At 38.9% G+C, this 25,526-nt stretch overlaps 2 long non-coding RNA genes and 1 pseudogene across 2 annotated transcripts; 2 read left to right on the top strand and 1 right to left on the bottom strand.

Annotated features, from left to right (window-relative positions):
* Positions 1-3,088: 3,088 nt before the first annotated feature.
* LOC121791378 lies at positions 3,089-12,103 on the bottom strand (annotated as a pseudogene).
* Positions 12,104-12,634: 531 nt separating this feature from the next.
* Positions 12,635-14,364, top strand: LOC121768006. The gene is made up of 2 exons (XR_006043261.1): positions 12,635-12,883; positions 13,689-14,364. It is a non-coding gene; the product is annotated as an uncharacterized LOC121768006 (long non-coding RNA).
* Positions 14,365-17,621: 3,257 nt separating this feature from the next.
* LOC121772182 lies at positions 17,622-18,948 on the top strand. Its single transcript, XR_006044280.1, has 2 exons — positions 17,622-18,287; positions 18,360-18,948. It is a non-coding gene; the product is annotated as an uncharacterized LOC121772182 (long non-coding RNA).
* Positions 18,949-25,526: the final 6,578 nt, after the last annotated feature.

The raw sequence follows: 25,526 nt of genomic DNA on the forward strand, positions 1-25,526 counted from the left end.
CGAGTCAAATAGGAGAGCCCGGGTCATTTCTAGGATGATTCGGTTCTTTCGTTCTGCCACCCCGTTTTGTTCTGGTGTGTGGGAGCAAGAGGTTTGGTGTACTAACCCATTTTCTTCAAAAAATTTTGTCATTGGAGTGTTTAAAAATTCCCCCCCATTATCTGAACGAAGGATTTTGACAGATGTCTGAAATTGGGTTTGAACCATTTTGTAAAACAACACGAATTTATCATATACTTCAGATTTGTGTTTCATGAAATAAACCCACATAGCTCTACTGCAATCCATAGTTCTATAGGCGCTGGGCCCCACACATCAGAATGAACCAAAGAGAAAACAGTCTCAACACGAGTATCATTAGGTTTAAATGAGTTTCGGTGACTCTTGGCCAAAACGCATGCTTCACAAGAAAAATCTTTAGGAACAAAAAGTTTAGGAAATAAGGATTTCAAATAACCCGGAGAGGTATGTCCCATCCGACGGTGCCAGAGCCAAGCATTTCGATCAGTGGACCCGTGAGCAAGCATCGCCGCACCATCTCGTCGAGCGATCTCGTCCACAAAGTAGAGCCCGCGACGTTCAGTGCCACGTCCAATAATCTTCCCCGTCCGGATATCCTGTAACATACAGAAGTTTGGATGCATCAGGAGTGAGCAGTTTAAATCCTTAGTCACATGACTTATCGACATCAATTTCTGAGACAATTTAGGCACATAGAGGCAATTGGGAATATGTACGTTAGGAAAGATTTCTATAGTTCCTACCCTTCCACTGGTGTTACCCCTCCATTTGCAGTCTTAATATGTGATTTGGGTGTTTTATGAATTTCCAAAAAATCATTCCTATCATATGACATAGTGTCGGTTGCCCCACAGTCAAAAATCCACCCTGTCTCGTTACTAATTTTCCCATCCCGGGCTTCAAAAGCATATGAAAGATTTTCAAGGGGCGCAAATGAATTTTTGCAAATAATGGGGTTACTTATGCAATTACTAACAGGCTGGGGTCAATTTTATAATTATCAACATGCTGGGGTTTAATAATGGTATATTTTCTGAAGTGGGGTTGAATTTCGGATTTTCTAAAACTTAGGGACTTAATAGCAGAATCGAGTTCAATAGGGTTAGGGCTTGCAAACCCTAACCCTTTACCTCATGTCTCCCCGCCGTCTAGCCTGAATGAGGCGATCATCGCCTCGGCTGGTTTCCCTCCACCGCCGCTATCGCTGCGTCCGCCGTCGTCGGTTAGGAGACCTCCGGTATCGATTTTCCTTTCTTGAAAGGTTGTTGCCTCTCGCCCCCCTTCTGTCTGATTTCGGCCTCCGTTGTTTGTCCCTATAGCGACCTTCGCCTTTCCGGCCTTCTCCTCTTCCCACCACTCTGGATATCCCACTAATTGGAAGCAAGTCTCCTTTGTGTGTTTTTGCATTCCACAGTGGGAGCACCAAAGTTTGGATTTGTCCGGACGGTTGTTTCCCCGGCGGCTGGTGGTGTTGCGTTGCGTCGATGGTTGCCCTCTGTTCTGTGGTGGAAGGTATTCGCGTGCCCCGAACCCAAATCTGACCCCCGATGATGTCTCACTCCCGACAGCGATGGAGGTCGATTCGGATGCCGGTGACATGATCTTGAGTCGAGCCGCCTCCCGTTTCACCCATCCGTACGCTACGTCGGCTGAGGGGTAGGGATCCTCTTTGAGGATCTCCCGTCGGATCCAGTCGTATTTCTCGTTTAATCCGGTAAGAAATTTGAACAATCTCAATTCAGCCTTGATGTCTCGGTACTGTGCTATCCCTTTATCGCAGCAATTTACTGTTTTGTGTGGGCATCGATCAATGTCGATCCACAATCCGTGGAGTCTACTCCAGTATGCTTCCAATGTTAATTCTCCTTGTATAACTCTGCTCGCCTTGTCTCGCAGGTCGTATATGAGATACGAATCCGCCGAACTTGCAAAAGTTACGGCTAACGTGTCCCATAGTGCTTTCGCCGTTTGGTGATGCGCAAAGTCGGCGATGATGTTGGTTTCCATATTGTCGATAATCCAGGAGAAGACTATCAAGTCTATCTCCTCCCAATCGGTATACCCTTTCTCCCCCGGCTGTGGTGGAGGTGGGACACCGGATATATGGCGGTAGACTCCTCGGCCGCCTATGGATACCTTCATTAAACGCGCCCATAATGCATAGTTTGAGCCGTTTAGTTTGAAGGCTACGGTAACACTCTTGCTCGATCTTATTTTCTCGGCCACTGGTTCGACCGTCTCTGGTTTGTCTTCTGACATTTTGGCTGGTTATTGTTCTCGCCTTCTTGGTCGAGAAAGGTATAGGTTTGGGCTATGATGATAATTTCCTGAGCCCCTGCTCGGATGCAATGTAGAAATGGAGTATTAGGGATAATTCTTGTATATTTACACTAACTTTGGTACACCGGTAATATAGGCCTAATGAGAGCTATACAAGGTAAGCTTAATTATGGTAGAACCGTGTATAATATCCCTAATTGGTGTGATTGATTTCCCCTGATCTTCTCCCTTGATTCTATGTAATCTTTGCTTCAATTGTGCAGGATATTTTGGGGATCTTCCTTCCAACAAGTGACACTCATATTATTAGTAGTGTTTGATGGTGGTATAAGTTATAAATAAATTGTTGTATAAGGGTAATAAATTGGAATAGCTTTTTAAAAATAGAATGCACATATTTTTTAGGAAACAGACGAAAATGGAAATTGCATATATTTTAATGCTTAATGCGACGGAGGGATTACATTTTTTATTTCACGAAGTGTATGTGCATTATTTATTTATTTGGTTAAAGATCTCTATTTCGTTTCCATTTGTACGTGAAGAGAAAAAGGAGGGAACGAAATATTTGGGAAAAGACAGGAGATTTATTTCAAGAATCGTATCTGCATTTTTTTTTAATCAAAGAATTGAGAGATTCACTAAACGATGCGGTTTCAGCCACAAAAGCATATCAAAGTTTGTTTAGTCACAGATTTGGCGGAAGATGGAAGAAAATGATCAGTGTTTCAACACAACAACTTCTGCTACGTTTTAACCACAATAGAGAGGATCCGCTCCCACAAAATGACAGAAGATTGATATTTTGGAATTAGGCATTTAAAATTTTAATTGATCATCTACCAGCAGTTTTGCCTCAAATTTGATATCTACACACATATTGCCTAGAGGAAGACTGATTTCTACAATTTCTAAACCAAGTGTTCTTTTTTCAGCAAGGATCTTTAAGAAGTTGAAGAGAAAGGGTATGTAATTGTGCTTTCGACGGATGTTTTCGGTTCTCCATTTCTTGAACTTCTCCTCCTCCATCACTATCTTCTCAGTCTCAGCTTCAATACCAGCATTTATCTCTGAAAGCGACATGTTAAGCGCGTGCACAGTCTCCGACTGCAACACACTAAGTTGTTGGAGGATTCGTTCCCTCTTCCTCTGGAGATCTTTGAGCTCAGCTGTGTAAATTTCTTTCCTGTTCTTTATTATGGCCAACAGGTTGAATCTTATTTCATTTTGGGAATATCTCTCGATGCGCTCCTGAATCACAGATTGTACCAAGCGAAGCCATTCCATATCGCCTTGTCCCCCAGGCTTATACTCTTTCAGCCGCCCATCAACTGGTATATAGCTTATGAAGTGATATACGTCATCGTCTTTCCCAGATGCTCTTTGCTCTTCGGGTACAAAGGGCTCGGGTCTTGCAAAACTATTGTGCGCTGTGCGGATTGCGTCGCTGTTATTGATAGCCAACCCCTTAGGCTCGGGCGGGAAGTTTTTTGTGAATTCGTTCAGCGCTGACAATTCTGGTCCAATATCAACATCAGGACTGTTCAGCAGAATCGACAGGATTGCTTGGGTTGCACAGGCATTATTTATTACCTGCAGTTTTATATGCCTATATATATTGAAGCACTTACAAAAACTTTTTCGACTAGATGAGATTCTCGTTATGGATACTAACCCGGCTGGCAAAAAACAAGTTTGGGTTTGGATCCTTTATTACAAGACGGTCATCCTTTTCTCTTTAAAGAGGAATATTAACCCATAAACTGGCCTGTCCACGCAAGAGACAGAAACGAAACTCAGAACCAATAACATAAAAGTGAAACTTCGAAAGCATTGCTTAACCAAAAGCAGGAGGACAAAATAGAATCATTATATTAATTGAGCAAAGTCATGTGCACGATGTTTACCTTAAATTGTCTAGTGAATCCAGATCTAAAGAATACAGCTCCTCGACCTGTTTGAACATAGCAATTGAAATAAATACTTGATTGCTAAAAAAAGTCTGCTATGTAAATTACAAAAATGACAACAGCTGATACGGTCAAGGCCTGGAGGGTATACAGCCGCCGAAATAAGAGGGAGACGGTTGAGGGCGGCGAGGAAAAGAAGGAAGCAGGCGCGGGAGTCTGAAGAAGTCAGCTGAGGACTCGGCCCAGCGTCAGCAGCAGTTCTGCATTCCCTATTTTCATGCATCCCTAGTTTTATGCTTTTTCAGTTAAGTTGCTTTAGTATAAATAAATGTAATTAGGGAGTTAAATTTATCTTGGATAGATCATTGTAATTGGACGACATTGTCGTAGGCCTCTGCGGAGGAGTGTTCGCTACTATCGTTCTTGCAATACAAGTGATCGAATTCCATTCATTACTAGCCTTACGTTTTACATATCGTACTTCCGTGCACACCTCGTGCTCCCTACCCCTCCCCTCGTCTTCACTCCTATCAATTGGTGCGGTGAACACTGGTTAACTCAAGGGCGGACTCACGACTGGAGGAATTGGAGAAGGCGACCGGGGATCTGCGTCAGAGCAATCTCTCATTGGACGCGGCTGTCAAGGAACTCAACACTCAGTTCCGCCACACGGAGGACCAGGTAGCCGAGGTCCGTTCCGAACTCACGGCCATGCTCCTGGAGATGCGAGCAGGTTTCCCGTCCCTGAAACTCAACGATGCATCCAACCCCGAGGATGGTTCCACTTCAGCGAACCATGCCTCAAAAACAGCGGCGGCCGGGGGCGCCTCGGTGTCGCCCATGCCCACATTCGATGGCTCGGATGCCCTCGCTTGGCAGGAACGGGCTGAGCAGTATTTTCTGATCGCCGGGACCGCTCCCGAGGATCGGGTGGGCTTAGCGATGGTGACACTGGCAGGAGAGGCCCTGCCGTGGTACCAATTGCTGCGACACCGAGTCCCGGATCTGCCATGGGCTCGGTTCGCAAGAGAGCTGATGAAGCGTTTCGGGGGCACCGGGGCCCTGAACGAATATGAAGCATTCGCGGCGGTCAGACGCACCGGGTCGCTGGCGGAATTTGTGGCGGCCTTCGAGGCGCGCCTTGCACAGGTACCGGACATCTCGTGCCAGCAATACCTGGGCTTTTTCATGGCTGCCCTCCGACCCGAGGTGCGGCTACAAATGAAGGCTGCCAAAATCACGACCTATGAAGACGCGGTCGAAATGGCTCTAGACCTCGACATCATGGCATCAGCCCAACCTCAGCGGCCTGCCCCCTCCCAAGCCACGGTCCAGACGCACTCCTACCAGAGCCACGCAACTCAGTCAGCCACGAAAGGGTATTCTCCAAACCCCTCGTACTCAACAGCCTCGTCGAAGCCAATCTCCAAACGTTTTCGGAACGTGTCGCCGGAGGAATATAGGCGGCATATCGCAGCAGGGACCTGTGTCAAGTGCGGCTTAAAGTTTGGGCCAGCCCACCGATGCCCCCCAGGACTCTCAACGTCATGATTTGCGATGACAATGACGATTCGGCCGCTGATTCCGAGCCCGACGACGCTGAGGTGGTGGAAACTGGGGCTGAGCCACAGCTGTCGGCATTGTCCCTAAACGGTCTCGACACGGCAAACACAATGAAACTTTTTGGAGCAATCGCCTCTCATTCCGTTAAGGTGATGATCGATAGCGGGGCTAATTACTGTTTTATTTCCGAGCAATGCGCCCAGCGGCTCGAGCTATCAATTACGCCTACCTCACCCTACTCGGTGGTATTAGGTGACGGCTCCACGCGTCGCGCATCAGGGATCTGCCACGACGTGCCGCTGAAGTTGGAAAATGAGGAGTTTGTGGTGTCTTGCTACGTTTTTCCCCTCCGGAACATTGATGTTATTAGAAATGGGCCACTCACCCCTTAAAAGGCCTCATAAGGGGGAGAGTTATCCACACTTATATAGATTAGATGGGATCTTCACCAAGTCGATGTGGGACAGAATTTAGAGGATTTAACACGCCCCCTCACGTGTGGGCCGGAAATGACATCGGTCTTCCATCACGTGGGTAGGCAATGCAAGAGAAACCATCATCGATGTGGGCCGGAAAGGACATCGGTCTTCCACTCGTGAGGTAGATAAGAGATAAAGAGAAAACCATCATCGACTTGGGCCCGCTCTGATACCATGATAGAAATCCATTGGTTCCATCCTAAAACCAATTGGTGATAGGAGGAGGGGCCCATAAGACTTATATACTGGTTTCAGTTTTCTCTTAACACCGATGTGGGACAGTTATATGTTATATATTTTTAGTTTCAATTGCCAACACCCTCCCTCAAATTGGACTTTTTTCTAATCGATTGGACAATCGGTCCAATTTTTTTCGATCGGTTGGGACCACTTGGCCCAAATTTTCAGACCAGTTATACTGCTGGGTCAGTCTTTTTTTCGGTTTCAGCCCAGATATACTGCTGGGTCAGTTAAATATGACCCACAGTCGGCGACCCGCTCTGATACCATGATAGAAATCCATTGGTTCCATCCTAAAACCAATTGGTTTTGGATGGAACCCACGGATTTCTATCAGATGTCATTCTAGGTGTCGCATGGCTAGCGTCACTCGGCTATGTCATGGCAAATTGGCAACGGTCTTCTATGGATTTCAGGGTACACGGCCGCCCAGTATCTCTCAAAGGCGACCCGTCTCTCATGCGCAGAGCGTGCTCCACCCAGGACCTCCGCTGCCTCGAGGAGGGAGACTACTGCTGGGTCCTCCGCGCTATGGAGCAAGCCGCCACGGCCGAACCCTTTGGGATGGATTCGGCCCTGTCCCCGTCGGCCAGGTCGCAACTGCTCGGACTGATCGGGGAGTTTCCGGCAATCACGCGGGACGCCGTCGGTCTGCCCCCACGCCGCCGCACTGACCATAGGATACCCCTCATTCCAGGCACCAACCCCGTTTCAGTGCGGCCCTATCGGTACAATCACTTACAGAAGGTTGAGATGGAGAAGCTCGTGGCCGAGATGCTGAGTTCCGGAGTGATTCAGCCCAGCACCAGCCCCTTCTCGAGCCCGGTGCTCCTTGTTCGAAAAAAGGACGGATCGTGGCGATTTTGTGTGGACTACAGGGAACTCAACAAACGGACGGTCCCGGACAAATACCCAATTCCGGTGATCCAAGAGCAACTTGACGAGTTGCATGGGGCCAAGTGGTTTAGCAAGATCGATTTAAAGGCAGGGTACCACCAGATCCTGGTGGCAAACGACGACGTCCCAAAGACGGCTTTTAGAACCCACTTCGGTCATTACGAGTTCCTCGTCATGCCGTTCGGCCTCACCAACGCCCCAGCCACCTTCCAGAGCCTTATGAACGACATTTTCCGACCAGTCCTTCGGAAGTTCGTGTTGGTATTTTTCGACGACATTCTCGTCTACAGGGCGACTTGGGCAGACCATATGCGCCACCTCCGCCAAGTTTTCGAGGCCTTAAACGCGCACACCCTCGGCGTCAACGCGAAGAAGTGTCTCCTGGGTCGGGTTAGCGTCGAGTACCTCGGCCACATTGTGTCTTTCGAGGGGGTTAAAATGGACCCGGCCAAAGTCTCGGCCGTCCTCCGCTGGCCGACACCAACATCCCTGAAGAGTATCCGCGGGTTCCTCGGTCTGACAGGATATTATCGCCGATTTATCAAGGATTACGGCAAAATCGCGGCCCCACTAACGGAGCTCCTAAAGAAGCAGCCCACACCGCCTCCGAAGGTCGCATGGAACTGGACACCGGCCGCAGCCGCCGCCTTCGAAGCCCTCAAATCGGCCTTGACGTCTGCCCCCCTGCTCAAGATGCCGGACTTCACTAAGGAGTTTGTGATAGAATGCGACGCATCGGGGAGGGGCCTCGGGGCCGTACTGATGCAGGACTGCCAGCCGGTGGCCTATTTTAGCAAGACATTATCCTCTCGATGGTTAGCTAAGTCGGCCTACGAGAAGGAACTCATGGCCCTCGTCCTAGCAATCCATCACTGGCGCCCCTACTTGCTGGGTCGTCGTTTCGTCGTCCACACGGATCAGCGGAGCCTACGCCAGCTCCTAGCCCACCCCTTAGCCACCCCAGCACAACAAAATTGGGCGGCCAAACTATTAGGCTACGATTTCTCCATCGTTTACAAAGAAGGGAAGCTGAATCGGGCCGCCGACGCCCTATCCCGCCGCGACGAGGAAGCACCAGAACTCTCGGCAATCTCGGTTCCATCTTGGCCGGATTGGTCCTCGGTCCAGGCGACCCTATCTGCCGACCCAGCCCTCGCCAAGATCAAGGCAGCTTTGGAGGCAGGTGAGCCGAGCTCCCCTCATTACGAGCTTGTTCATGGAACATTGTTCTACAAAGGGAGGATCGGCGTTCCCCCCGTTCACCGTGGGTTCCAAAATTGCTCGCCGAGTTCCATATCACACCCACAGGAGGCCACTCAGGGGCCTACCGCACGTATCGCCGGATCGCCTCAAATGTATATTGGCCCGGGATGATGAAACAGGTCACCAATTTCGTCGCTGCATGCGCAACGTGCCAGCGTCATAAGACCGACACCAAGTCACCGGCCGGTCTCCTACAGCCCCTGGATCGGTTCGGGCGCAGTCCGTGTTGGATACGCTCCACTCCCGCGACGAGGTTATGAAATTGCTTTGCCTCCACTTGAGAAGCGCCCAGGATCGCATGACCGCCTCTGCAAACAAGCGACGCCGGGACGTCGAGTTCAGCGTAGGTGATATGGTCTACTTGAAGTTCCGGCCTCACCGCCAATCAACACTATTCGCGGCCCGTAGCAGGAAATTGGCCCCGCGATTTTTTGGCCCCTTTAAGGTCGAGGCGCGCATTGGGTCGACGGCGTATCGGCTGCAGCTTCCCGACTCGGCCTGCATCCACCCGGTGTTCCACGTCTCGCTACTCAAACGTGCCATTGGGGACGAACCGGTGGAGGCCAACCTTCCCGACGGCCTGGTCAGTGCCGACCCACCGGTCCTGCCAGACAAGGTACTGGCAAGGAAGACTGAGCGACGGGAGGGCGAGGTCGATGAAAAAGTCCTCATTGGTTGGGTCGGACTAGGGGAGGACGAGGCAACATGGATGGACACGGCGGATGTCAGAGGACAGTTCCCTTTCTTCAGCCTTAAGGACTAGGCTGTTTCGGCGACCGGGGCAATTGATACGGTCAAGGCCTGGAGGGTATACAGCCGCCGAAATAAGAGGGAGACGGTTGAGGGCGGCGAGGAAAAGAAGGAAGCAGGCGCGGGAGTCTGAAGAAGTCAGCTGAGGACTCGGCCCAGCGTCAGCAGCAGTTCTGCATTCTCTATTTTCATGCATCCCTAGTTTTATGCTTTTTCAGTTAAGTTGCTTTAGTATAAATAAATGTAATTAGGGAGTTAAATTTATCTTGGATAGATCATTGTAATTGGATGACATTGTCGTAGGCCTCTGCGGAGGAGTGTTCGCTACTATCGTTCTTGCAATACAAGTGATCGAATTCCATTCATTACTAGCCTTACGTTTTACATATCGTACTTCCGTGCACACCTCGTGCTCCCTACCCCTCCCCTCGTCTTCACTCCTATCAACAGCATCTAAACCCACTTCTACTGAGAGAACAAAATAAGACCAAAACTTGGGGCTAATTAGCAATACAACCTTTGTGATAGGACAACGAGTGACTACAGCATCTAAACCTACTTCTACTGAGAGAACAGATAAGGCCATAACTTTGGGCAAATGAGCCATACAACCTTTGTGATAGGACAGCAAGCATTATTGTCAAATATCCTAGAACTTGGAGATGACATGACGAAGCATTAACTTACGTCATATAATTTATTTAGCCATTCTTCTTACCATTAGGGAAAGCTGGACGACCGGCTAACAAAATATGGCAAGTCATAAAGGACTAAGGAAATGATTAATCTTTAACTGAGTAATACACATCTCTCACTCCAAAGTCCAAAAAAGGTATCTTAATCAAAGAATCCCAGTCTGATTGATCAATTGCCAAGCACGATCAATTGCAAATTGCTTGCATTCGAAACTCATTGGAAGTTATGAAGTTGACACGTGGAAGGTACACCATTAAATTCAATATAAATGAACCCGGCCTGAATGCATTTATTGGCAGAATAATACCCGGACACCTTTAACTTGCATCTGCTGTATAAGTTCAGTGAAAACACCTGTAGTGCAAGACAAAATTTAATTTACTTTATGTACAGGCAAAAGAAATTGAAGAGCGTGAAAGTATTTAGTTATCATATTTCAGAATATCTCCTGAATGTACTCAAATATGTAACACATAAGTGGAGATAGAAATAACATACTCCTTCCGCCAAAGGTAGTTAAGTCATATTCCTTTTTGGGTCGTCCCAAGGTAGTTGGCTCATTTCCTTTTTTGGCATAAAACTTTATTTTCTCTCTTTTACTCGCTCTTTCTCACTCATACTTTTATTCACAACCATACTTTATTCTCTCTCCAGTGCAACCTTTAAACATCAATTCCTAAATCTAGTGCTCAATAGAAACGCCTCAACTAACTTGGGGTAAAGGGAGTACATATACAGACCCCTGAATAGATATGTACAATGCATAAGAAACTTTATCACACTTCCATGAGCTTTTATTAATGAACATCAAACAAAATGGGGGTCAATTTCATAAACGGTTACTAAACTATAGAGCTGGTTCCAAATTAGTTACTAAACTTTTATTTATTTCAAATTAAGCACTAAACTTTCAACTTTATATTTGAGTTTGTTCAATTTTCTTAATTAGTGTATTCCACGTGGCAGTTAAAATGCCTCATAATCTTTACTACTAGTACTACTATTTAAGTTAATTTAACAACCTACTTAATAAACATAGTAGAATCCAAAAAAAACGAACAGTCCCAACATGTTCCGATTGATTACAATAATTAATTAATTAGGGCCCCAAATCAGGTGTTTTACACCCATGAGTCCATGACTATGATGTGTGGCGGGGGTGGAGACATGGATAAGGACACAAGTTGAATGTATTTGAGAGTGGTGCCTCTGCCTCGCGATCGAAGACAGCAGAACCATGGAAGAATCTCTCTCACCCCCCCCCCCCACCCAATACCAGCAATTATGAATGAAAGAATAAAACCGCATATCCATCTTCATCCAGTCCATAAGCCTCAGATAAAAAAACTGATTTTTCTTTTAATTCGGAAAGAAAGACGAACAAATTGTAATCTTCGTGTCTACTATATGTGTTTTGATGAGCCTAAGGTTAAGGAAAGTGAGAACTCCCATGCTAGTCACAGTCAGTGTAGTGAGTGAGATGCCTTATACTTGAAAAGGAATTTCTCTTTCCAACAACTCATGACCACACATCATACAATGAGTTATTATTCCCTTTCCATTAGTACATTTTTCCGGCAAAATCGGAGACATTGAATTGCGAAATCAAAACATACCTGGATCCGATTCAATAGTGCACCAAGACATGATTGTATATCAAAATGACTGCAAAATCATAAAATAAAGTTAACAAAAATTAGGTTTTCGAACAAAAACAATCACAAATTCCTGCAACGGTGATTGCATACAAGTAACGATTGCAACAAAGAAATTGAGGAGAAAAAAACTTAATCCAGCTGGAAAACAGTCGGTGCTATTACTTGGAATTTGTTTCAAGTGAGAACAAGGAGTGTAGTCGGAGGTGCTTCGGCGGCGACAATACTTCTGTAGAAAGGAGTATTGGTTTGGTTGAGCTGGACAGCTTACCAACATCAACCTCGGGTCGGGTACCGTTTTATCGGATCGGATGGCTTCCAATTTATTTTTAACTTTTTTTTACCTTGCTCTTTAATTATCTCTAATCAATGGAGTATGTGATTTGAAAGCCTATTTTTACAAATAAATATCCATATTTTGGTTGGTCAATAAAATAAATTAGTTAACTTAATATTAAACCAATTTTAATGGCTTATCGGGCCCAAAATTTTACTTGTCTAATTTGTTCGAGTTAATTTCATAAATAGTTATCAAGTTATGATATTTATGTTGATTACTAAAATTTGATTTTGTTTCAAAATAAATACTAAGTACCATATTTTATAGTTTATATTATTTGAAGTTTAATTCAGTTTTATTAATTGTTTTATTTGGGTAGTGATAAAAACCATATATTTAATACAAACTCTAAATTTTAATCCTAGCCACTAATTATTAGTGATCCACGCTTATTATGTTCCCAGATTAAAATTTCAATAACTTCTATGAATCTGTCAATAGAGGATATATTAGACATTTTTATTATACGGTGAATCATTTAATTATAGAATAATTATGTAATCCTGATTTCCCACTATTCACGTTAATTAAACTGTTTCAACTTTTCGCCCTCATTCCAACTTTTCGCCCTCATTACTCCCCCTCATTCCAACTTTTCGCCTCTTGTCGTCCTCTCTCCTTTTCGACTATTCTCCCCCTCAGTTCTCTCAACCCTCATTCAACAGCTGCGGCGGCGATTATTTGTGAAGCAGCAACGACGGTGGTAATAGTCTCTGCAGCAGCGGCGTCAAGTTGCAATGAGTTCTGGTCGGCGAAAACCTGGGCAGGATCAGGCGGAGTCCTCGAAGAGTGAGTTTTTCAGCCAAAACCCTAGTTTAAATAAGTATTGAATTTTTTTTCCTGCAAGTTGGTTGTTTTTCCGGCCAAAAAACATAGCTAATTTCGATCATGTGCTCAGTCGTCGATAAAAATGCTTGAATTTTGTGGTGAAATTGCGTTGATTCTTTGTTGATATTGAATTTTGGTTGAAATCTTGTTGATTCTATATTGATTCTAAAATCTGTCTTAATTTTATGAAAATTTTATGTTGAATTTATGTTGAATCTATTGTGTTGCTTTTTTGTTGAATTATGATATCTGTGTTGATTTTTTGGGCTAAAATTTCATTGATTCTTTTGTTTTGCTGTTGGTGATTTTTTACGTTTAAATTGCGTTGATTATTTTGTTCGAGGTCGAATATTTTATTGAAATCGTATTGATTCTATGGTGATTCTAAAATTTATGTTGATTGTTTGCAGATTTTTTGTTGAATTTTTGTCCATTGTCTTAAGCGTGTTGAATCACTTCTGTTGATTTTGTATTGAATTTGGCCTGCTGAGTTTTTGCTAAATTTATATTGATTGCGTGTTGATTTTGTGATGATCTTGTGATTTCGTATTACATCTCATTCGAGATGATTTTAGGTGTATTCCATACACAAATTTGCTGATATGTTGTTGAAGCTGTATTGAAATAAAACACTTAAGGTTGTTTGACGGTTAGTTGAAAAGATTGTCTTTTATTTTACAATGACTCTATGTTGAAATTGTTACAATGGTAGTATTGTTTTGTTCTACCTGTTTATATTGATTCACTTATGATGTTGTTTCTGTAGAGGGAATTTTTTGTTCGGTATCTCCTAACCAAGGGCCTCAAACACCTTGCTAAAGTGATAAGTAAAGAACGTGGAATCCGGCTGCTGGACTTGCCATGGAAAACAACTAACAACGACAAGGACTCTGCGGTCTTCCTGATGAGACATATGGAGACATATATGGGTACGCCTATCAATTTGTGGAATAGTGGTCTTCAAGGAGTTAATGTCAAGACATTGCAGATTTTGAGGGGGTCTTATTGCAAGACAATGCTTCTTTCGGAATCCAACAAAGTCAGGGACCGATTCACAAAGTACGTGACAAGTTACATCAATGTGACCCCTTCGTTTAGAACAGATTTCGCGAGGTAGATCAATGGTTTGTTGAATAAAGATCCCAGTAAAATGTCCAACAAGGAGCCGGCAAAGAAGAAAAGAAAGTGTGTTTGATTTTTTTGAGAAAGTTGGTACTTTTTGTGGATGTTCAAGCAACATTTTGGTTATTAGTAATTAGTTTAGTTGTTGAAACTATTTAGCATAGCTTGAAGCAGACAAGTTTTTTCAGCCCAGTACTTTGTTGAGATTTGAGAAGGTTCCCCTTTTTAATATTGTTCTTAACACATTACTTTGTTGAGATTTGAGAATGTTCCTTTTTTTTAACATTGTTCTTATTTGAATTTAAAAGATTAAGAACTCATTTTCACATGATTGAAAAATAATATTGGTGTTCTGTTCGGATCAAATTGAGCACGTTGTTGGTCTTTATTCTCTTATAAGAACATCCTAAAAATATCTTGAAACATTATTGACAAATGCTTGTCGAATGTTGGTGGAAAAATTGAATAGACAAAAGCAATTAAAAGATGGAAAACATGCTTATCAAATAGTTGAAAATTTAAACCATTGTTGAGTCTCATTTTGCATAGAATCAACAAAAAAGTCAATAGAATTGCGCTTTAGAATCTTAAATGCCAATAATTTCAACACAAGTTCAACGGAAAAACAAACATAACAACTATATATCAATATAGAATCAACAAAAATGTCAATAGAATTGCAACGTGGAATCAACCGTAGCTTACAAATTTCAACATTGGATCAGCCATGTGATACAACATATCAACAAAAATTCCAATAATTTCAACACAGGTTCAACAGAAAACAAATACAATTTGAATAACAAATTGTATTGGTAGTCGACTCAACATACAGACATCCGCATCTTAAGAATTTGAAAATCACAAATATGGAAATAAAAAATCTTCAACATATGAAAATCACGAATCATGAATATGTCAATCTTCAACGTATGGAAAATATGAATCACGAATGTGGCAATCTTCGACATATGGAAAACAAGAATCTGGAAATAAAAAATCTAAAATCTCATGCGGCAACGAAATTACCTTTATCAGCGATAGAACCCTCCATATAATAAAAACCGTTGTGACACAGAATACACCGGAATTGATTTTATGAAATATGAGATTCAGCGGGATAATATTACGCCGGTGACGGTACAGTCATAAAATAAATTCTTGAATACACCGGCAAAGAAATCAATTTAAGTCTTCAAAATAAAGTTTAGACGTCAATTATGGTGTTAAGATCCTTTCCAAGATGTGAATATTTTCAGTTTTGGAAGGTGGGAGAGAAATTAGGAAGCATAAATAGTTCAGAAAATTAACTCACAAAAATACCCTATGTTGACAAAATACATGCTTTTGTTGAGATAGAAAAGCTACGCAATATTAACCACATATCACTAATAATTAGTGGATAGGATTAAAATTTTGAGTTTGTATTAGATATATGGTTTGTATTTGATCACATCTTTTTTTTATTTTAAGTAACAAATAAATGTCGTATAATATTTTCTATTTATGTAAAATTTATAAACTATTTATAATTGTTTATTCCACGCAAGTTTTCTTCTTGAAAAAAAAACAGAGAATATAGGAACCTGTACAACAATTGTTGGATAGCTACAGACTGAGAGAAACATTTGTGAAACCTTTTTACTAATGACTTTTTTTTTTAATCATGTTTCGCTTATAATGCAAAATCTAATATAGCTTTTATTACTCTTTTTTAGCTTTTTGTTAAAATAATTCAAAATCTCATTATTTTATGCAAATTTTTTTTAGAAAAGTATCTGAATTTTGCTCTAGATTTGAAAAATAATATGGGGCTAGTATATGTTGGGATGTGTTGTCGGACCTCCAATCTTGCGGTGAAGAAGTGGTTATATTATTCCTTAATTAATAGAGAGACTCAACTTTGGGGCAAACTGCTGTAACGCTATAATGATGATCGAGCATTAAACAGATTCTATATGATTATTATTATTATTATTATTACGAGTTTATGATCAATTACAAAATTAAAACTGGATTCAAACAAAGCCATATACTACAGTCCGTGCTTCACATAAATCGTTGCGGTGTAAGTTTTCATTTAATATGTAGTACTAAGTTATTTTCCATTACTTTGAAATTGGATGGGCCATCACATCATATTGAAATAATCACATTTTTCATTAATCTGTCTTAGTATATGTTTTCGACAAACTAATCTAGATATATTGAATTGGCAATATAAGTTAGATGTGTCAAATTAAAAGTTCTCTAATCTAAGGCGGTGTTCGGTACTAGATAAAATAGTACTAAGATACAATTTAGGATAAAGTTATGAGATTATTTTAGTTATAGAGGTTAACTATGACTAATTGTCTCATGATTATCCATTGAGTAGTATTGAATCTCATGAACTAAATCCATTACATATTTAATTTGGGGATACAATTTTGCAAACCGAACGCCTCGTAAAGATACTAAATTGGTACTAAGTGTAATCATAGATAATATGGAAACTAAATGCACTTAATATGGAAGTTTTCTCAAATTTTTTAGCCTTTATTTCTTTTATTAAATTTTTTATGCATATAAAATTAAAGTTTTCTTCCGTCTTTAATACTCCCTCCGTCTCCTAATAATTGTCGATTTCGGTTTCGCCATGAGTTTTAAAAAATGTAAAGAAAAGTAGTTTGAAAAAGTTAGTGGAATATGAGTCCCACTTTTATATATTAATATTATACTCCCCTTGTTCCATGTACATTGAGTCATTTTTCTATTTTGAGAAGTTCCAACATAACTGAGTCATTTCTATTTTTAGCAAAAATTAATCCTCTCACTTGCTTTATTCTCTCTTCATCTCTCTTAGTTTATTCTCTCTTATTTTATTCACACCGCAGAAAAAAAAAATGGTAATGCAGAACAAAATAAAAAGACAACATTCAGAGCTCCGGTAAAATGGATTTGAATCCGTGGCGCCTACACACAAGCCTAATTGCAAGATCCATCTCCGCTAGCAGATTATTATATACTCCTTCCGGTCTCAATTAAATATATCATATTTTGTTATTTGGACGGTCTTCAATAAATGTCTCATTTCATTCGTACTATTGTACTACTTTAAATAGACTCACATCCCACTAACTTATTATATTCACAATTATTATAAAAGTGAGATTCATATTCCATTAACTATTTTCAACTCACTTTCCTTCAGAAAATTAAACATTTTTTTAAAACTCACACCGGTCATAAAAAATTCACGCCGGTCATATATGAGATATTTAATAAGAACTAAAGGCAGTTCCATGGTTGTCTCAGACCCGTGTAGGTTTGCCCCTGATTATACCTTTATATGACTACATAATATACATTTGAAAATTATCTCTCCTTTTCCTTTCTATAATTGATACTACTATTTAATAAATTGCTTTTCCTATATGAATTGCTATTTTATGCAGCCACAACTGATTTTTCGTGGGCTTGGAGGTAGACAGCAGTGGAGGGTTTAGCATTCAATGCTCAAGAACCACATAACTTGGAATATCAATTTCAAGACCTAAAATGAAATCTTTCTTTCACCCCACCTCTTTTCTTTCATTGCATGAAAAGAAAACCAACCTCAATTCCCTTGCTTCTGCGCGCGCTAGGTTTTCCTCTAAAATCTAAGTTCGTCGTGTTAAAACATCGATCTCTGCCGACTTGATCCAAAAAAAAGATGAAGCAATCGGGTTCAAAGACGAGCCCCAGCCACCATCCCCCAAACTTCACAAGGCTGGTAAGCCAACCGGAAGAGCTCCCAAATTACATGAGTCGACCATTAGCGCTGACGCAAGAAGAGAACGATCCAAGGTTCGTACAACGAGGCAGACTCCTCGAGCAAGCCCTGATCATTCAAGTTTGCACACAACAAGGTTTTTCTCAACCTCTAGGCAAGAATCAACATTGGTAAAAAAAAGTACTACCTTAGATGTCTTGTGTGGAAGTTTAGAAGTAGCGCGAGCAACGTGTTCCTCGACTTTGAAAGGTAGCAAGTTTCCTGATTATCCTGGAGGAGCAGGATTGCAGGGGACCTCGGGTTTGAAGGTTTGCCCGTGCAGTTACTGCTCTTTAAATGGGCGTCTTCGCGCACTTGTTCCCCCTTTGAAGTGCTTCGTACCAGCAAGAAGACGCGAGCTCAGAGCTATCAAGATGAAATGTCAAACGCCTAATGCAACACCAACATCTACTGGAGCCAAGTGCAAAGCAAGCCATCAAACACGATAAGGTATCAAAACAAACTTCTTCCGTTGAATCCATTTTCGTATGTGACAATAACAACAACATCAAAAAGCTGCAGGGCACGAAGGATTCGAGAAACGAGCCTTATACAGGGGATACAGAGTTGAATTGCATTGAAGACGAATGCAGCATAGTTCATGAAAACAAGGCAACACCAGAAACTGAAGATGCAAGATCAACACGAGCTACAGTAAAAAGCGAGAAGTCTAATCAGGAATCTGAGGGGACTACATCTTCAAGGAGCAGAAAAGGTTAGCCTGAGGTATCAAGAACTGGAGGCAAGGAAAAACTCGGAGGAATGGATGGTGGACTATGCAATCAGAGAAGCGGTCGCAAAAGGCGGTACACGTAACCAGAGAAATGTCATGTTGCTAGTAGAAGCGTTCGAGAGAGTACTGCCAAAAAGCAAACATTAACTACGCTACCAAATAAGTGCACCTGATACATTCATGTCTGTGTAGATGAACTTAGCAGGAGATATACTTCTTAATCCAGGATAATGTAAAAACACACACCTACTGTTTCGGAAAGGCAACCGAAGAAAAAAATGATCCAACGACACTTCCCTTTCTACGTTAAACAATACTTTAAGGCTGCGTTTGGAATTCAAATCCTATGTTTGGTAAAATGAAGTAATTGATATGGAATTGAATTTGAAGAATTTATGCATACACACTATATACAAAATACACTCACACTCACATTACACAAAATACACACATTTCACACACTTCACGCACTACACACTACATGCATTTCACACACTACACACACTACACGCATTTCACACACTTCACACATTTCACACACTTCACACACTACACGCACATTTCACACACTACACACACTACACGCATTTCACAAATTACACACATTTCACACATTCCATACACTACACACATTTCACACACTACACACATTTCACACACTTCACGCACTACACACTACACGCATTGCACCCATTTCACACACTGTACGCACTACACACATTTCACACACTACACGCATTTCCCACATAACACACACTTCACACACTACACACTATACATGCATTGCACCCATTTCACACACTGTACGCACTACACAAATTTCACACACTACGCGCATTTCCCACATAACACACACTACACGCATTTCTCACACTTCAACATTTCACATATTTCAAGCATCCAATTTTTGTTTTTTTTTGTTTTTAGATTTTTTTCGATCCAAACGAATCGTATCGAAAAATTAAAATTTTTAAAAATTACACACACTGCACACACCATACACAAAATACACACAATTCACACTCTATACAAAATACACACATTACACACAATATACACACTACACACATTGCATACACTATAAACAAAATACACATGGTTCACGCACTATACCAAAAAAAACACTTCACCCATTGCACACTCTACACACATGCTACTCATAAAATAAACATACTACATGCAAAACGTACGATAAAGTAAAACTTTACTAACAAACTCATCTTCTTCAACAAACTAAACCAAGGAACAGAGTAATTCAGAGTGCAGAGAATTTCATCATAACGAACTTAACATGGAAGAACAACCCACGAACGAACACATAACTCCAAATCAACGGGGAGAGCAACTACTGTGAAGACGTAAACAAACTGACCTACTCATACTCATGCAAATAATAAAATGAAACTTCAGATCTATGACTACCGAAACGAATCAAACGCAAACATACTCAGATCTAAACGTCCTAACACATCCCATCCATGATTACTTCATAACTGAGCAAGATTCATAGACAACAGAGCAGATCCAACAGAATAAACAACAAAAAAACATTTGAGCTAAGATGCGCGTCATAAATCGGAAATCAAACATATATCAGAGAGTTCATGCATGGTAAACAACTTCCACAAAACATTGGTCGTTAAACTAAAATCACTGAGTCAACACATCCAATGACTGAAACGTCAAGCACAAACTAAAAGTGAACAATACTAAGAGTAGAAATTGTTTGATCGCTTCTTCTAAAAGCGGAATCACAGAACCAAAAGATAGAGATCGTAAAACCAACACCAACACGCTGCTAACTAAACTAAACTAAGAACCAAGTGTGCATGTGTGACAGAAGTTATGCCTGTGAAAGTAGGATGAGCTCCCATTTCAGCCCTAGAAGAGAGCTGAATTCTATGATGTATCTTGTGTACCTCTCTGTCCGTCCTCCTCTTACTCACGCTGGGCTTTCTATATACAGAAAGGTAGAGAGGTGTAGGGCTCAAATCCCTAGGGTACCGTCCTCTCGAAAAGTCTCTTCTGCCCTTGGCTTTTGGGGTTTACGGATTACGCTCAATCTTCCATGCGAGGACGGCTCCTGCTGGCTCCACTAAATTCTGACTTGATCAACTTAGCACAACAGTTTCTACTTCATTTCTCTTGTTCTGTCCTTCCGCCTAATTGATCCGTTCTTTCTCTGGTTATGGCGGAATTCACACACACCTGGCTCACATTTACATGTTAGATTACAGAATTGGGTGCAGTTTTGTCACCAAACACATGCATGAAATGAGCCTTAGCACAAGTGCTCACATCAGTCAAGATTACAACGAGAGTTCTACGATTTCACGGGTTCTGCTAGCGCTTAATTATACTAATTAAGCCCGATTAATATTGGAAGACGGGATCAAAATTCCGAGGTGTCACATGTGTAATGTGTGAAGTGTGTGAAATATGTGTAGTGTGTGAAATATGTGTAGTATGTGAAATAAATGATATGTGTATAGTGTGAAATGTGTGTAGTGCGTGTAGTATATGAAATGTGTGTAGTGTGTGAAGTGTGTGTAGTGTGTATAGTGCATGAAATGTGTGTAGTGTGTGAAATGTGTGTTGTGTGTGTGGTGCATGAAATGTGTGTAGTGTGTGAAATGTGTGAAGTGCGTGAAATATGTGTGTAATGTGTGTAGTGTGTGAAATATATGTAGTGTGTGTTGTGGATATATTTAGTGAATTTATTTAATTTTATGACTATTTGGAATTCAAATTTTCTACTTTTGATATGTTATTAACTTGTGGAATTGGAAGATTTGGAATTGCAATTCAATTCCAAATTCAAATATTTTTGTGGTGCTAAATATTGGATTTGGAATTGAACGCTCCAATTCCAATTCCACACCTCCAATTCCATGCTCCCAAACACACCCTAATAGAAAATCTCATAGAGAAATTTGAGATAAATCGAATTCATGGTATACTTCTTCCACATGCATATATCGAAAATTCGAACTGACAAAAAACAGATTTGTAAAAAAACCATTTTCAACAGAAATTTTTAATATTTAACTTTCATTAGTATATTTGTTAGAGAATAAGGATCTCTCAATCTAAATCTGAAAGATCCTTTTTTATTTTCTGAATGAAGAATTGATTCCAAAAAAGGAACAAAAAGTTTTTATTTTTTTTAACTCAGACCGATTTTGATGGTCGAAAAATTAGCAGAAAATCGATAAAAAAAATCAGTAAAAAAATACCCCAACGGTCATACAGATTAATTACCGATTTAGAACAACAATTCTGCCATGTTTGGTTGCATGGGAAAATAATCTGATTTCTTAAATTTTAAAATTCTGTGTTTGTTTCGGTTTTTAATCAAATTGGGAAAGTAATCAGATGCCCGAGACAAGGAAAGTTAGTACAACTTTCTAGTATTCTGAATCCTAACTTTTCTTAGGTATTCTCTTTCCCAGTTTTAGGATTCCTACATATTTAATGCAATATAAGTATATTATTATTATTATTATTATTGTAATTAAAATTATCATAATTATAACAATATTATTATAATATTTATATATATTTGTTATTATCATAATAATAATTTATTAAATAATTAAAATATAATCATATAATATAAATTATATAATAATAAATAATAATAACTATTTTATAATTTAATAATTAATCAATAAAGTAATAGTGAAATTTTAAATTATAAAATTTATTCAATTATAATATCAGTAAATATTATAATTAAAATTATTATAATCATATTTATTTATTTTCATTTATAATTATAGTAGTCCATGTAACTATAATCACAATTATATTATTATATATTATAATGGATAATCCATATTTAAACTAATAAATATAATAATATAATTATTACCATTTGTAATCAATAATTTATTAAAAAATTTATATTATTACTTTTTTATAAATAAAAATAATAATAAGTAGGAGTATAATGTTAGTTTGGTATTTAAATCAAATATAAAATTTAAAATTTTTATATTTTCCAAACACAAGAAAGTAAAGTTATTAGGAATCGTATTCTTGGGATTCATTTTCCCATGAATAATTTTCCTTGCCAACTTTATTTTCCCGTCAATCAAACATGGCCTTAGGAGAATATCAAGAAAATGTGCCAATTAATTCGTTCAAGAAAGGGAAAAAGTGTCTACAAAAAATTTTCTTATGTTGTAATCAAAGATGCAAGTCTTTAGTTTCTTCAGCAACAATCCACACAAAACAAAACTCAATGTGTACAATGATTTCGAACAACACGAATGTTATTTAGCAAATAAAAGCATCAAACTAAGCTATTTAATTTGTTAGAAACTTGACAAAATCCATGTATAATAAAGCCTATGCCAAATAGTAACAATATGTACATGAAAGCAACTATAGGAAATTATTTGAACAGTGGATCCTAATAACAATTATCCTAACGTAATGCAGTATAACATGCAATAATCTTTAACTCTATGCATTTTCAGGCAATATTTATCACCGGTAATAGAGGCAAGACATATTACTGGTAGAGACCCCAAAATTTTGTGTGCCCTAAATTGCAAATTGAAATCCGCCAAGAAACCAAGAGATATTGAGTACTCCTATATGTGATTATTATTAAAAAAAATTATGTGGATTCTTAGATTTAGCAGCATTCAACCTTAGTCTGCCGCGTAACAAACAACTTGCTTGCATATGCATCACAGATAACTTGATTATATTTGATTCCGTATTGCATATTACTTGGAATCATATGTCGAGTTGTTTATCTACATATCACAGATTGCTTTCCTATGTAGCTCATAATGCTTGCCTAGATTGTCATCTTAACTATGGTATCACTATAGTGTTCTGATTTAGTATCACAGATTGCTTGGAATAATATGTCTGAGTTGCTTGTCTATGTTGTCATTTTAACTATGATGTCACCATAGTGTGCTCCCTATATACGTATATAAAATATGAGTTCAGGAAGAAATTATGAATTTAATGCTCGTCACTCATAAAATAATAAAATCATAAAACCATGTAATAAATTTTTTTACATTTATTAATGTAATTATAAATGAACGTTTCTTATTATATTTAAATCCAGAGACAATGATATCATGAATTTAATGCTCGTCACTCATATAACGTTACTTATTGTTATCATGAATTCTAACATAACAATTTGTCGTCGTTACATATTTGATATAAATAATTATATACCACCTTTAATTTATTTGATGGTCGTGTGAGTTACTCCTTCCCGCTTTAACAGAGTTGATTACTTTTTTGCACTCGTTTTATAAAATTGATAATAAATAGTTTAAGTGGAGAAATGGTATCGTAAAAGAGAGAATAATGTAGAGAATAAATAGTCGTCTCTGCATTATTCTCTCTTATTTTACCTTTCTCTACTTTAACTATTTATTATCATTTTTACAAAATGAGTGCAAAAAGTAATCGAGACTGCTAAAACGGGACAGAGGGACTATTTTATAAAGATTCTATTTTTATTTTTTTAAAATATAATTCAAATTCTGAAATGATAATACAATAAAACATTTAGGCTCAACCATAGTCCATAGTCATCTTTTTATTTGGCTACTAGAATTGATACTTCAATATGACCTTTATAATTTTATCCTTATATAAATATAAATTCACCAAATGCGTCTAATAATTTTATATGTTGAATCTTTCTTGGAATTATAGTTTATTATCTTCATCACGCTCTAAATTAGTATATTTCTCTTTTTGAGACATTTCACTCTAAATAACATACTACCTCCGTATTTTAAAAAGAAAAATGATTTTTAGACATAATGACAATGCCATAATGGGGTTAAAAGAATTATATATTATATTGTATTTTTAATTAAAATTGTATTTTATGTATATACTTTATTACCCTTATATTAATTTGTTTATTCAATACGCCTATAACCTATTTAAGAATATAAATGTAGATTATGCATATAGTATTATGCATGCATTTAATAACACGTGTATCATACAATCTTTTATTTCATCCGTCCGCAAAATGTTGTACATGTTTGACTTGACACAAGTTTTAAGAAATGTGAAGAAAAGTAAGTGGAAAAAGTTAATGGATAATAGAATGTGAGTGTAATGAGTTAGTGGAAAGTAGAGACCATTTACTAAAAATGGAAAACAAGCAAGGTGGACAATATTTCACGGACGGACCGAAATGGCAAGACTGGACAACATTTCACGGACGGAGGGAGTAAAATGTAACTGAATAATATTTTTTTAACTATTCCCCTTTTATTACATTATTTAAAGATATATATTTAAAATTTTAAATATTAGTATATTTTTATTAGCAAATAAAAAATATCGGATTTCTTTACAAATTAGTTTTATAAATATTATTTAAATAATTTAATAACAAATCATTAGAAGTAATTAAAATTTGTTTTGTAATCTTATTGCACTGTAAATAATCAGAGTATAACATATGACAAATAATAATTAAATTAAATTATAATGCAAGATAATATTTAATAAAAACTAAGGAAAATAACAAAAAAATTAAAAGATAATGCAAGATATTATTTAATTATACAATTCAAATCTGTATAAGATAAATGCTTATTTTTTATTTTTTTGATATACTATAAAATATATGTTTCATAAAATTTAATGAAAAAAAGTCATGAAAGAATAGCACAAAAGACAAAGAAAAAACTAAAATTAAACTAATGATTGAATAAAAATTTAATTAAAACACTTTAATGCTATTTAAGTTATCAAATTATTTTAAAATTAAATACAATAATTTAGTTATGCAGTTTTTTAATTAATACTGTAATAGTTGATTCATAATCTATATTAATGATTTTTAAAAATAATAGTCTTAAATTTACATGACAAGAATGGTTTTTAAATCCGTTACTTTTTTTTTGTTTGACCACAAGTGTTTCGCATTCGCCTTCGGCGGAATTGGA

Source organism: Salvia splendens, chromosome 2, assembly GCF_004379255.2.
Source record: "Salvia splendens isolate huo1 chromosome 2, SspV2, whole genome shotgun sequence".
Classification (NCBI taxonomy): Eukaryota; Viridiplantae; Streptophyta; class Magnoliopsida; order Lamiales; family Lamiaceae; genus Salvia; species Salvia splendens.